The sequence below is a fragment of the Clytia hemisphaerica genome, unplaced genomic scaffold (assembly GCF_902728285.1).
Source record: "Clytia hemisphaerica strain Z4C2 unplaced genomic scaffold, Clytia hemisphaerica genome assembly, whole genome shotgun sequence".
In the NCBI taxonomy this organism is placed as follows: domain Eukaryota; kingdom Metazoa; phylum Cnidaria; class Hydrozoa; order Leptothecata; family Clytiidae; genus Clytia; species Clytia hemisphaerica.
Genome location: NW_027103890.1, coordinates 291,425 through 305,096, shown reverse-complemented (window position 1 = coordinate 305,096; position 13,672 = coordinate 291,425). Strand labels below are relative to the sequence as shown.

Sequence of the window (13,672 nt, the reverse complement as noted above, 5' to 3'; positions counted from 1 at the left end):
TTATAATTCAACCTTCCTTTATATAACAAAAGGTCATTTAGACAGCTAATTATCATTTTTGATTACTGAAACGAAAATACTGATGCATCATGTAATTATGATTCTGTTTAATTTGGTAGGTCCATTTTTAATGTTTTTGAGCACTTTCAAAAACTAACTTTTTGATTTCATTGAGCATAACTTTTGATCAACCTGGATCTACTGAATCAAATTTAATAAATGATACCCCTCAAAATTTAAGTATATCTTTCTTCTTTCTGATGAAATAAAAATGGTTCTTTTAAAAATGTTATATTTCGAGAAAATTAGTTTTATAAAGAGAGAAACTTTTTTGTGGCGCACCCGGTATAACTTTTGAAGGAATTCTTCAATCTTTATAAATTTGGTATCATTGGAAAAATATTAGTGAGTGAAACAATTTGAAATAAAAAAATTCTAAAAATGAAGATGAAAATGAAGAAGAAAAAAATGAAGATCTTGTAGAAAAGTGTTATAACTATCATTTTCACTGAAGTGAATCCTTGATCATCACTGTGAAAAAAATTCTCAAAAATAATCATTCAGTCAAAAGATATCAAACAAAGTTATAAGCTGATTGACGTCTAAAAACGCTGTTTTCTGCTGTTTTTTGCTGTTTTTTGCTGTTTTTTGGGGTCAATCACTTATTAACTTTTTATCATAACTTTATATCAAATAAATATTTTAATGAAATTTCTTCACAGTGATGATCTCCGAAGATCAAAGAATCTCTCCAGTGAAGATGAAAGTTATAGCACTTTTCTACAAGATCTTCCTTTTTTTCTTCTTTATTTTCATCTTCACTTTTAGAATTTATTAAAGATTTTTCTATCTCCGGTGCTGCATACAGGAAATTTTTGGACGCCGGACATTTAAGAAACAAAAAATTAAGCAACACTGGACGCACTGGACTGTGTCCATGTGTCCATGTCCATGTCCTGTGTCTGTGTCCATTTCCTGCTCTATCGAGCTGCTGAACCAAGGTATGAGATCACTTTTTATTGAAAACTTTAATCCAAACAGTAACCCTAATGTGGAGTTCTTCAGAGACATTAAAGAACGCCTCAGTGAGGAATTTGTTGAAGATGACATTGATACCGATCCTTCTGAGTGTCCCTATAGCTCCATCTCTGATCTCAACAAAAAATATCACTCAAATAAAAGTACTAATTTCAGTGTCCTGCATCTTAATATAAATTCTCTGAAACTTCATCATTCTGAGCTTGATATCTTACTCAAAAACTGTAATATCAAATTTGATGTAATTGGCATATCTGAAACTGGCCTTAACAACACTAATAATAACAAAAACACCAATCTTGAGGGTTACCATAATCCTGAAGATACTTTTTCTTCACGTTCCAAAGGAGGTACAAGGCTTTATGTCTCTGAAGATCTCAACCACATTCCACGAAATGATCTTTTGATAAACAAGAAAGGACTTATTGAATCTACATGTGTAGAAATCCTGAACAAAAACAAACCTAACATTGTTGCCATGTGCATCTATAAGCATCCTGATATGAATTTGACTGAATTTAATATCCTCTATGAGGAGTTCCTTGACAAAATACGAAAAGAAAAAAAAAAACGTTTTCATTCTTGGTGATTTCAACATCGATTTACTAAAACATCAAACCATGCGGATTCTGATACATTTCTCAATAACAATCTCTCCTCTTGCATTAGACCTCTCATCACCAGGCCAACAAGAATAACATCTCACTCTAAAACATTAATTGATAATATCTTAACAAATAATATTCAAGATAACATCACATCTGGTAACCTAATTTGCTCGATTTCAGATCACCTCCCTCAATATGCTATTGTGAATGACATCAAAAGCGAGAGCCAACCATCAACATCTAAACAAAAACGAATTACCTTTAAAAACTACAAAAAATTCAACTTACAAACGTTCCTCAATGACTTGAAAAATGTAAACTGGGATCACTTGTATAATAATCAATCAGCTGATGAAAAATTTGAAAATTTTATAAAAACTGTGAATATTCTGATTGATAAAAACACACCAACTGAAAACAAAAAAATTTACTTCAAAAAATCTCATAAACCCTGGATCACTCAAGGTGTTCTTAAATCAATCATTACCAGAAAAAATCTTGCCAGAAAATATATGAACACTAAAGATCAGGAGCTCAAACACATACGATTTGCTCAATTCAAAACTTACAAAAACCAACTAACAAAATACATCCGAATCCTTGAAGCAAATCACCATAAAAACTATTTCTCACGTTTCAAATCTAACATTCAAAAAACTTGGCAGGGCATCAGAGATATAATTGGCAGCAAATCAAAACAAGGTTTACCAAAAGTTCTCATCCACGATAATAAACAACACAAAGGTGACAGTAAATTAGCAGATATCTTTAACAACTTCTATGCTGACATTGCTGAAAAAACCAAGTCTAAAATCATCCCAACTGACAAAAATTTTGATGATTATCTCACAAACCCAAATCCAACTTCCTTTGAGTTTGCTCCCCCATCAGTTGATGACATTGTTAAAATAATTTTAATCAATTATCTGACAGTAAATCAGTCGGTCCAAACAGCATCCAAACCCAAATTCTCAAACTTATCGCTCCAAATATTGGATTCGTCCTTTCTGAAAGAATCAATGAGTGCATCAATCTTGGTATCTTCCCTGAATGTTTAAAAAAAGCCACAGTGACCCCAGTCCACAAGAAAGATTCAAAGCTTAATGTCGAAAACTATAGACCAATATCACTACTTTCTAATATCAGTAAGATCTTTGAAAAAATTCTCCATGAGCAAGTCTACACTTTTTTCGAATCTCAAGACATTCTCTTTAAAAATCAATTTGGATTTCGCAAAAACCATAACACTTCACATGCCATCATAGCCCTCACAGAGGAAATTAGATCAGCTCTAGATGACAATGAATTCTCAGTAGGTATCTTTATTGATCTCCAAAAAGCTTTTGATACAGTAGGACATGACATACTTATTAAAAAACTTGATCATTATGGGGTCAGAGATCGCTCAATTTTGCTTTTCAAATCCTATCTTTCAAATCGTGAACAATGTACCAATGTGAGAGGCACTCTTTCTGCTTACAAAATCATTAAACATGGAGTTCCCCAAGGATCCATCCTTGGCCTAGGCTACGTCATATCTTCCTTCGTTTCGAGCGTAAAACTTCTACTCTTCGGGCTATGAGCACTGCTCTTGTTTTGAATATTGAACTTCTCCAGATAAATCGCATGCGCACTGAGGTTTTAATGAAACAATAGAGAGTTTCGAAACCTAAGCCAATCAGCTGTGTTTTAAACATTCTTTTATTTAAAATCTCTATTGATAAACATCTTTTGTGAATGTTGTCTATTATGTTTAAACCTATTAATAAGCAATTCCCGGTGGGGGTCACTAGTGGCCGCCTATAGCAGTGCCTATAGACCAAGAGTAAGGCCTAAAAGCCTGGATCTGTCTATTGTGTAGACTATCCTTGGCCCATTACTTTTTCTTATTTATATTAATGATCTGAACAAGGCAATCACGAAATCAAAAACTTTTCATTTTGCTGACACAGGGCTTCTTTGCCGAAATAAATCATTAAAAAAACTTAACTGTATGGTCAATCAAGACCTTGCTGAAGTCTCTAAATGGCTCAGAGCAAATGAAATCAGCCTCAACACGAAGAAAACTGAGATTATTATCTTTCGAAGAAAGGGAAAACAAATAAACAAAAGTCTTAATTTCAGATTAAGCGGGCAGAAATTAAAATTATCAAGAAAAGTTAAGTATCTTGGGATTATATTGATGAACACCCTTTTGGATGACCAAATGAATGAATTATGTAAAAAATTATCAAAAGCAGGGTATCTTGAGTAAATGAGATATTTTCTTAGCTACAAACTCTTCTGAATTTATATTATGCACTCTTTGAATCTCATCTAACTATTTGCATGCATACACTTGGCTTCATCAAACGTGATTATATCAAAAGAATATCCTCATTACAAAACAAGGCCCTTAGATACATGCATTTCAAAACCCAAAGAGATCACACAGCACCTCTCTTTATTCAATCAAAAAATTCTCCCTGTTGAACCTCTAATTTTTTAAGACACTGTATTTTTGCTCTTCAGGTAATTCAAAACAAAGCACCTAAGTATTTCAATGGTTTTATTCTTAAACTTGGTCAAAATCATGTACATGGTACAAGATCTACTAAACTTGCCCTAACCCTCTCCAAGTCAGTGACTTATGGCTCTAATAATCTTAAAAACTCCATGGCTAGAAGTTGGAATTCCATCACACCTAAAATCAATCCTTTTAACTCTGAATCTATCTCTCCTAACTCTTTGAAACAACACATCAAATCCAAAAAATTATTTGATTTATTATAAACTCTATTTTAGACTGGTATCTGGATTGCACTCAAACAAACCCAACAAATATAATGACAAGTGGCAACTGCTCTAAACTAAACAAAACTCTAAATCAATCACTCTGATCACTTTTAAATTCTCACTTTTGTCCTTCATGCGTTTCTTATCTCTCACCCTTGACCACTCTTTCTCTCCTACCTCTCGTGCAGAGTACCCCCATGCCATTTTTCCCTAATCCTTGTTTCAATAAACTTTTACAATGAAAAAATTTCTTAGTCCGATTTAGCTAAGTGGAAACACCCTTCCATAACTAACTAATTAATTATTTTTTTAGGTTTTTTTTTCTTTCTTTTTAGTATTTTAGCTTTATCATATTTTATGACTTATTTCCTCAAAAATGTAATCAAACTTTCATCTCATTTTTGACATTTTCTAGGTTACAACAGCAACCATTTTTACTGTTGAATATTTTGAAATTGATGTTTGTATAGGTTTTTCCATATATTTTCTAGCTTTAGGTAGCTATCCTTATGGCCTTTTCCTCTCGTATTTAGCTATTTTAACTTGTGCTATTTTTAGTATTTTACTTACACCATTTCTGGTGGTTTTTTAATGTACATAGCTCTACCGAGTTTTTAAAAAAGAAAATCATCTAATCTAATCTAATCTGTTTTGATTGTCCGGTGGAAAAAGATATCCTTCTCCCGCCATCCTTCTCAGTTACATCAATATGCCTTCTTACTTGTCTTTAAAAATATAAATAAAAGTAATCACGGAAAAGGACGCAAAAAAAAAAGACATAAGTGTGAGAACAGAGTAATCAAACTCGTTAGAAAAAGTACCATTAGAAGTCATAAAAAATCAACCTGAATAAATGCAATCGAAATTCCAGAGAACTTCATAATTCCCCAAACAACATTACATACTATGTCAAACTCCCATCACATAAATTTTACAATTACATCAGAGTAGACTACGCTCGCCATCGAAGAGGTTTATTTGGAAAGGGTAATTATATTTTATTGTTCGCTTCTTTTTTAAAGATTCGCCGGGTTGGAAAAGTATGAATTTCTTTGTACATATTTTACCTACCCCAAATATTTAGGAGGCTGAGTTTTAAACGAATGGTCAAGTTGAAACGAACGATAAATGTATCAAGGTCTGTTTTATTTACCCCCTGGTGACTTAACAAAAGAGACTTAACTCGATGTTACAATCCAATTATTGAAAGTTTGTCTCGGCCTTTTTATAATGAGCGAGACATACGTTCTCTGATTACGCAATTTTCATATTGACATTTTCGAGGCATTTTGATGTAACTGCTTCTCCAACACCGGACATCCGACTTCCTTAAGTCCGGTGTAGAGATCGTCCGGTGGTAAAAAAATTCTCATTTTACACCGGACTTTCACGTGTCTGCTGTTCGTTAAGTCCGGTGCGTCGGCAGGGTCCTGTCTGGTATTGTGTCTAACAAATGCGCTCCTGGACTATACTGACTGGTATCCAACAGTATCCAACCCAAACAACCAAAAATTGAATTTGGTCAATAAAAGTCCAAACTTTTTAATTTTGAATGAATGAAGTACATACCTTAATTCCTTAACATATCATGCAATCAGCAATCAGTAGAAATCTTGGAAGATAGATGACTGCTTGGGACGCTGATTTTTGCAGATTGAAATTTTTAAAAGTTACACAAGCTTCCTCGTGTGATACCTGAGTTCATACTTGTTGTAAGATCACGCATTGCGCGGGTAACGCGCTCTTGAGTTTATGATAGTAGACGATGCGCTTGGTATTTAAAAAGAAATAAATTCTGCTTAGAGGTGTTCTAAGGATTCGTGGTCGCGTGTCCTAAAACTAACTGCTTTAGTAACATTTTTCTAAAATCTTACGGTAAGACTAACCACGTGCACGGAAAATCTACTTTCGATTTCATTTATGGCGAGTTGATTTTTGACATTTGCCTCGCGACCTCGCGAAAAGAACACTCTCTTCGGATTTTTGCTATAGTAAATTTTTCTAGTATTTTTCATACAACTCGAATACAATCAAATGTCGATCTTCCACCGAAACCACCGAAACATAACACTTGTACTGAAAATGGAGAATCTACTGACAACAAACAAGGAAAGGAAATGAACTCAACTGGAAACCAGCAAGAAGTTAGTACAACTGACTTCATGACTTGTTTTTAGTTTTGCTTTGGTCCCGTCTTGACTATTTTTAAATTAAGAGGGGTTTTATTGAGGCCGTGGCGTGGCCAGGTAAAAGTTTCCTAAAAAATAGCTCTAGCTAGAAGGTTGGCAAAATCGATATCATACTCCTGGATGCAAGTGAAATTTTTCAATCCGCGAACGTAGACGGGGGTTCGGTTATTATCAGTTAGGGTTAGGGTTGGAGCTCAAGAGTCACAATATAAGGCCGAAGGCCTTCTTAGGGGCATTTGCACCCTGTGACTTAACTTTGGATCCCGTAGAGCGTAGGGATCCTTGACCTTGTAGGGGCACCGGTAGGGTTGGAGCTTTCTTAATTAAGGTCTGTAAGTTACACGCTATAAATATTTGTGAATGACAGCTTTCTGTCGTGTCTCGGTGGCGCAAGCGTTTAGGCATTGGGTTTGTAAACCAAGGTTGCATTTGGTAGTTCGAGCCGGGGTGTCGGTGACCTGTTTCACCGGTACGGGCAAATTTCAGAAAAATACTTAGAAAACAGTTAGAAACACTTGAGAAAGATAGAAAATCAGGATATAAGATAGGAAAGTAGAAAATAGGGGGGAGACGATGCATCCTGGAGTATGATATCGTTTGCCAACCTAGCTAGAAAGACGACCTTGCCGACGCACCAGACTTTACAAACACCGTACACGCAAACACACAGTGTCGGATGACAGGGCTCAAAATAACGGTCGGACATCGGACATTGTCTGACCCAAATGGTTTCATGTCCGACCCAAGAATCTTAATTTTCAAGCTAAAGCAACCCTGATCGGACATTTTGTCCGACCTGCTTGAAATCGTTATTTCGAGCCTCGGGATGAGGATATTTCTTTAACTCCAGACAATCTCAACACCGTCTGCTGTGCATTATTTTTGTAATTGAATTATAATTGAATCACACGTGTGTCCTGTTTATGTCCCGTGTCCCACAGAGAAAAGTGATAAAATTTAACACCAACAAAAGATTTTCGGTGTGGCTGATGGATCACTTTTTGGCACCGGAAAAAACATGTTTACGGTAAGTTAATAATATTCAATATAGTATCTCTCAGAAAATAAACACTTACAAAATGAGATACAGTGGTCGAAAAAAGCTTTTTGCGTTGTGATTTTGTTGTTATTTTAGTAAGTCTTTGATTTTCTTGAATCACTTGTGTTTAGTTTCACCCGAAGGCCGACTATGGTTTGGACTGAGGAGCAGAAAATTTTGAAAATTTGCCCCTCATAATTGGCTTAAAACTGTCTCATTTTGATGACATCAATTATTTTTAATATTGAATCTTTTGAATGAAAGAAAAGATAAGCTAGAACATTGTTTAGCAGAGAAATAGGCCTTTTTGCCTTTCCATCCCCATATTGAATTGTATGCAAAAATTATGGTGGCTGAATTGCCGTGGTGAAATTCCCTTAGAAAGTATGCAAAACATATGCAAAAAGAGAGTATCATAGTGTCCTCCCCCCTGGATTCAGTGGGGGAATGGGTTTTGAGGTCAAAAGGACGTATAGGGGGGAAAGAATTTTTTTTTGAAGCCAGGGGGGGGAACAAGGGAGGGGGAATGGAAAATTTTCATTCTAGGTATGGGGGGGAACTCACCAAAATCAATTCAAAAATGAAAAACATCTGGTTTTATGAGATGATATAGCATAATGCTTAGTTTTATTAATATTATGGTTTAAAAACAACCATCCTTTCCATATATTCTTGAATTAGAACTACCTTAGGGAAAACAATAAGCGTTAAGTTCATCAAATTACAGCTTTTTAATTTTATGCTTGAGGGGGGAGGCAGAAGAATTTTTGGAGGCAGGGTGGGGAAAAATGAGGGGGGGGATGGAAAATTTTCATTCTAGGCATGGGGGGGGGAGAGACCCTGAAGGACACTATGAGTATTAATATAAAACTTAAATGCATAATTGGCATTATATTAAAGTGTAATCTTGTAGAAGAAAGATTAAATTTGCTTCTCTTGAAAACTAAAAATAATGATATTCGCTCATCTCTTAGAACAAGCTCTTCAAAAAACCATAACATTAGACATAAACTCAAGCTGAAAAATCACCAGCGAAGGTACAAAAATAATCCTTATTCCGCTGAAGGTAAATTTTTCTCCTGGGAATAGAACCGCCAAATGATCAAATTAAAACATTGATCTGATTTACCTGATTTAATATTTTCTTGTACGGGAAAAAAATTGTGACGTCATAATTACTGCTTTTAGTTTGCATGTTTTGAAAGTTTGATGTGTGAACTCCGTCTTTGTGGAATTTTTTAATGGCATGAAAACAGAGTATGCTTATGTCTTTAAGAACAAATTTCTAAAAGGCTTTTGTTGTTCTCTAAATATTTCTTTTTGGATTAAGAAATACCATCTTTTATTGCTCTAATGATTATAATATTTCTTTATAAGATGCTTTGTTGTCTTTTTAATCTTTATTGCTTTATTGTTGGACCTACCCCGGTGGGGTGGAGGTCCTATAAATTAACCTGTGTTCGTTTGTCCGTCCGTCCGTTACCAACTTTCTCAGGATTGAATCATAGGAATCTTTTGATTTTTGGTACAAAGGTGCAAAATGGTGGTGGCCAAAATGTGACGGAGCCCGATTTTCAAAAAAAAAATTATTTGGGCAAATTTAGGCCAAAAAATGGGAAAAGTCCAACTTTGTGAAAAATTGGATCATAAATTTCTTTGATTTTTTGCATGAAAGTAGGGTACCATCATACGTAAAAGATGGCTCAAGCAGATTTTTGCAAAATAATTTTGTTGGCTCAAAAAACACATGTTTATCTATAAGAATCACTATTCAATGTTCTTATATTAGTCATATTAGTATTATTTTCATTAGTTTTTTTTAAGATGAAAATGCAACCTTAGAGCGCGATGGTTTGAGTTTTCTAGAAACACTTAGGCAAATACTTTTTTATCTATTGGTTTACAGATCCGCCAACGATATTTTTGGCAAAATAAAAATAAAATAAAATAGAGATTTCAAAAACTTTTATTTACTTTTTCTCCTCCGACCTTCAAAAAAGAAGAAATAAATAAAAAAACTTGACTTAAACAGGAAAACAAAAGAAAAGAAGAGAAAGAGAGAGGGTGTTAAGATGATCTAACACAGATCATTTACCAATATCTGCCAATGTAAAGATACTTTGATCCTTCCCTTAATGTCAGGGAGCTTCCCCATGGAATTTCCCTATCCACAAAAAACAAACGAAATTATAATAACTCTTTGTGTATACAGACAGTGGATTTTCTTCATTTTGGACCTACCCCGGTGGGGTGAAGGTCCTATAAATTCACCTCTGTCCGTTCGTCTGTCCGTCTGTCCATTCTTTACCAGCTTTTCTCGAGATTGAATCATAGGAATCATTTGATTTTTGGTACAAAGGTGCAAAACAGTAGTGGCCAAAATGTGACGGAGCCCGATTTTCGAAAAAAATATTTTTTGGGCAAATTTGGGCCAAAAAACGGCTAAAAACAGGTTTTTTGGACTTTGTGAAAAATTGGATCATTAAATTTTTTTGATTTTTTGCATGAAAGTAAAAGATGGCTCAAGCAGATTTTTGCAAAAAAATTTATTTGGCTTAAAAAACGCATGTTTATCTATAAGAATCACTATTAATAAGCATACATCAATGTTCTTAGTCAAATTACTCAATTTCTTTATGAGATAGAAGTTTTTTTTTGCTCATGAGGGCTTACTTTTGAAGAATATGTGTGTTTAGACATGAAATTTTGGTTGCTTGTCGTGTTTTCATAGGAAAACTGGCCAAATTCAATATTTTTACATAAGCACATTATCAATTACTTAGGTATTAGCTTTTCTCGAGATTGGCTCTTTCATTCTTTATGATTTTTTGCACAAAGATGCATAACTATAAACCCTCGAATGTGACTGAGTCCGATTTTCGAAAAAAAATGTTTTTGGGCAAATTTGGGCCAAAAAACGGCTAAAAAGCGGGTTTTTTGGACTTCTTGAAAAAGTGGATCATTGATTTTTTCTGATTTTTTGCATGAAAGTAGGTAAAAGATGGGTCAAGCAGATTTTTGTAAAAAAACTTTTCAGCTCAAAAAACGCATCTTTATCTATAAGAATCACTATTAATAAGCATACATCAATGTTCTTAGCCGAATTACTCAATTTTTTGATGAGATAGATGTCTTTTTATGCTCACGAAGTCTTGATATGAAAGAATATTTCAAGAGCATGAAATTTTGGTTTCTAAACGTTTTTATATAAGAAACAAACGACTAATTTTAATAAATCGTCACTATTTTTGTTCTGAATGATTGTTTAACTTTCATGGTCACGTAGATAACAATTATATTTATGTGTTAAATGCATAACCAGGTAGGTCCATAAAAGTATCACTTGTTTTTCTTTCTTTTGTAATCGATTTTATTTAAAGTCCTTTATGTGATTGTTAAGATAGTCAAGAGTAGATATAAAAATAGTCATACCAGAAAAGTGGGATGGGGGAACCTAAGTGGGAACCCTAAAGTGGGAACCCTAACTGTTAACCCTAAATGGGAACCTATGTCAGACTTACATATACACATATCAATCTTTATGTGTACATTTTTATGTTTCAGTTTATTTTTAGTGTTTTTTATCCATAGACTCTATCTATAACAACATCTTGCATTTTATTCTTTTGCCTTTAAATCCCTCAAAATGTCCGTAAACCAGAAAATAAAAAAGTAATTGCCTTATCATTTTTTGCTGAAAAACGAATCATTATCTATAAGAATCGCTATTTATTTAAGCATAGATCAATGTTCTTAGCCAAATTATTATTATTTTTATTATTATTTTTTCTAAAAGAAGAAAGTGTCACGGTAGAGCGCGATGGTTTGAGTTTTCTGGAAACCTTATTTATTAAGCTGTGCATTTTTCTGATAGTGGATTGTTTTTATAAAGAAAAGAGTTTAATAGCTTTTTTATTTCTTTTTCAAAAATCTTTTTCAATAGTTGATAGTTTCTCTCAATAGATACGCTTTCATTCTCTTTATTTTTTTGTATTTTAGCCAGTTATGTCTTATTCGTTTCATTGTTTCAATGTTCATTGATTAGTTTGATAACCAGGTAGGTCCATAAAAGTATCACTTGTTGTCTTTTTAATCTTCTTGTAAACTTGCATATGTTTTGCATATTTTCCAACTAAATCCAACCACGGCTTTTTTGTTCCTGTATTTTTGCATACAATTCAAGATGGCGGATGGAAAGGCGAAAAGGTCTGTTGACTTTTTTGCAAAAAAAGGTACGAATCTAACATTTTTTCTATGAATAATGCCTTGAAAATGTTTAAATTACTTTCTTACAAATACGACCTACATTCGAATTTTGAATTTGAATTTGAATATATTTTCAGCAGGATAACCCTCCTAAAAAAAATTGATTACAATGGGGAACCTAGAAGAAACTGAAAATTGTCACAGAACTAAAGAAAAAAAAGTGAATAAAGAATTATAATAATAACAATAAGAAATGTTTTTACTTTATGATTGAAGATGATTGTTCCAAAAGATAGCTGGACCAACATTAACCAAACAGTATATGATTAATATAGATCACTAAAATATTTATTGGTTATTTTTTTAAATCTGAAAATTCTTGGGTCAGTGATTTTTTATTTCTGGTCAGTTTTAACCAATAACTGATCGCTATTTTGATCACTGAGATAGGTTATCATTTTGACCATTCTATTCTAATTCTAGTGAGTGAGTGAGTGCAGTATTCTTTTGGATTTTAGGAAGGGCGTTTATTCAAGGGAGGTGTTAAAAGGAAGGGGGTGTTTATTAAATAATTTATAAACAAGGTCATTTTAGTAATGTGAATAGGAACCTTTTTCTGTCTTCTCATTTATTTTAGTATTATGCCAATTTAGGGATGAAAAAACAGGTCAAAATCAGCTCAAATACATACATACATTTATATACAATGATTATTGTATATATAAGTTCCCCTTCATAATATGCTTCCTTACTTATAGTTGTTTCAAATAAACGCCCCTCCTGTCCATTGTGATGGTTAGATTAGCTTTTTAAAGCATCAATCAGTGAATGAAAAATAATTTACACAGTATCCTCCCTAACTGGCTTTTAAAATTAAACATCTATTGTAATTTAGATCAGTTAGTCATCTTATTTTTGACCATTTTACAGTGTAACCTTTACCAACTATCTGGAGAGACTTAAACAGTTGGAGCACAGATATCTTCAGATCAAACTAAATGGAACGGTCATTCATTCAATGGAAAGTAGGCTCTACGTCATATCTTCCTTCATTTTGAGCGTAAAACTCCTACTCTTCGGGATATGAGCACTACTCTTGTTTTGAATATTGAAATTCTCTGGATAAATCTCATGCGGACTGAGGTTTTAATGAAACAATAGAGAGTTTCGAAACCTAAGCCAATCAGCTGTGCTTTAAACATTCTTTTATTTGAAATCTCTATTGATAAACATTTTTTGTGAAAGTTGTCTACTATGTTTAAACCTATAATAAGCAATTTCCGGTGGGGGTTACTAGTGGTAGCCTATAGCAGTGCCTATAGACCAAGAGTAAGGCCTAAAAGCCTGGAGCTGTCTATTGTTTAGACTAAATGGAACGGTCATCCATTCATTGGCTTCTTCTACTATGCTTCCCTAGTATCTTTTTTCAAATTTTTACTTTTGGTAGTCATCTTCAAAAACCTTTTAACTAGTATCATCAGACATTTTTTTAAATATTTGAAAGTTAATGATAGAATAATTTTTTAAACTTGGGGTATTATATATTCTCGGGGTCTTCCATGCTGAATTTCAGCTCAGTCCAAATATGATGGATAAAGGTTCCAAATCCCATTTCAAAAGGCCATTTATACAATTTCTTTAAATCAACAATATGTATCCTGAGACATTTTTCTAGGTTTGATTCTAGTGAAGGTGTAAGGAAATCATTATTTTTGGCATTTAAAAAAAGTTCTTATGATTTTGTAAGCGAAATATTTCTTCCTTTTGTTTTTTGAAATTATAGTCTTTTCCTTTCTGAGAAGAAAAGCTTCTTCTTC

General features: G+C 33.5%; 1 protein-coding gene across 2 annotated transcripts in view; it reads right to left on the bottom strand.

Annotated features, from left to right (window-relative positions):
• LOC136808574 (all trans-polyprenyl-diphosphate synthase PDSS1-like) overlaps nt 1–13,672 on the bottom strand; it is a 176,056-nt gene that overhangs the window by 11,402 nt on the left and 150,982 nt on the right. Inside the window, exon 2 of one of the 2 annotated variants that reach the window (XM_067065104.1) lies at nt 5,991–6,019. The gene's annotated coding sequence lies outside the window, so the exon portion shown is untranslated. Of the gene's footprint in view, nt 1–5,990; nt 6,047–13,672 lie in introns of those variants that run through there. The other variant, XM_067065103.1, reaches the window with a different exon arrangement.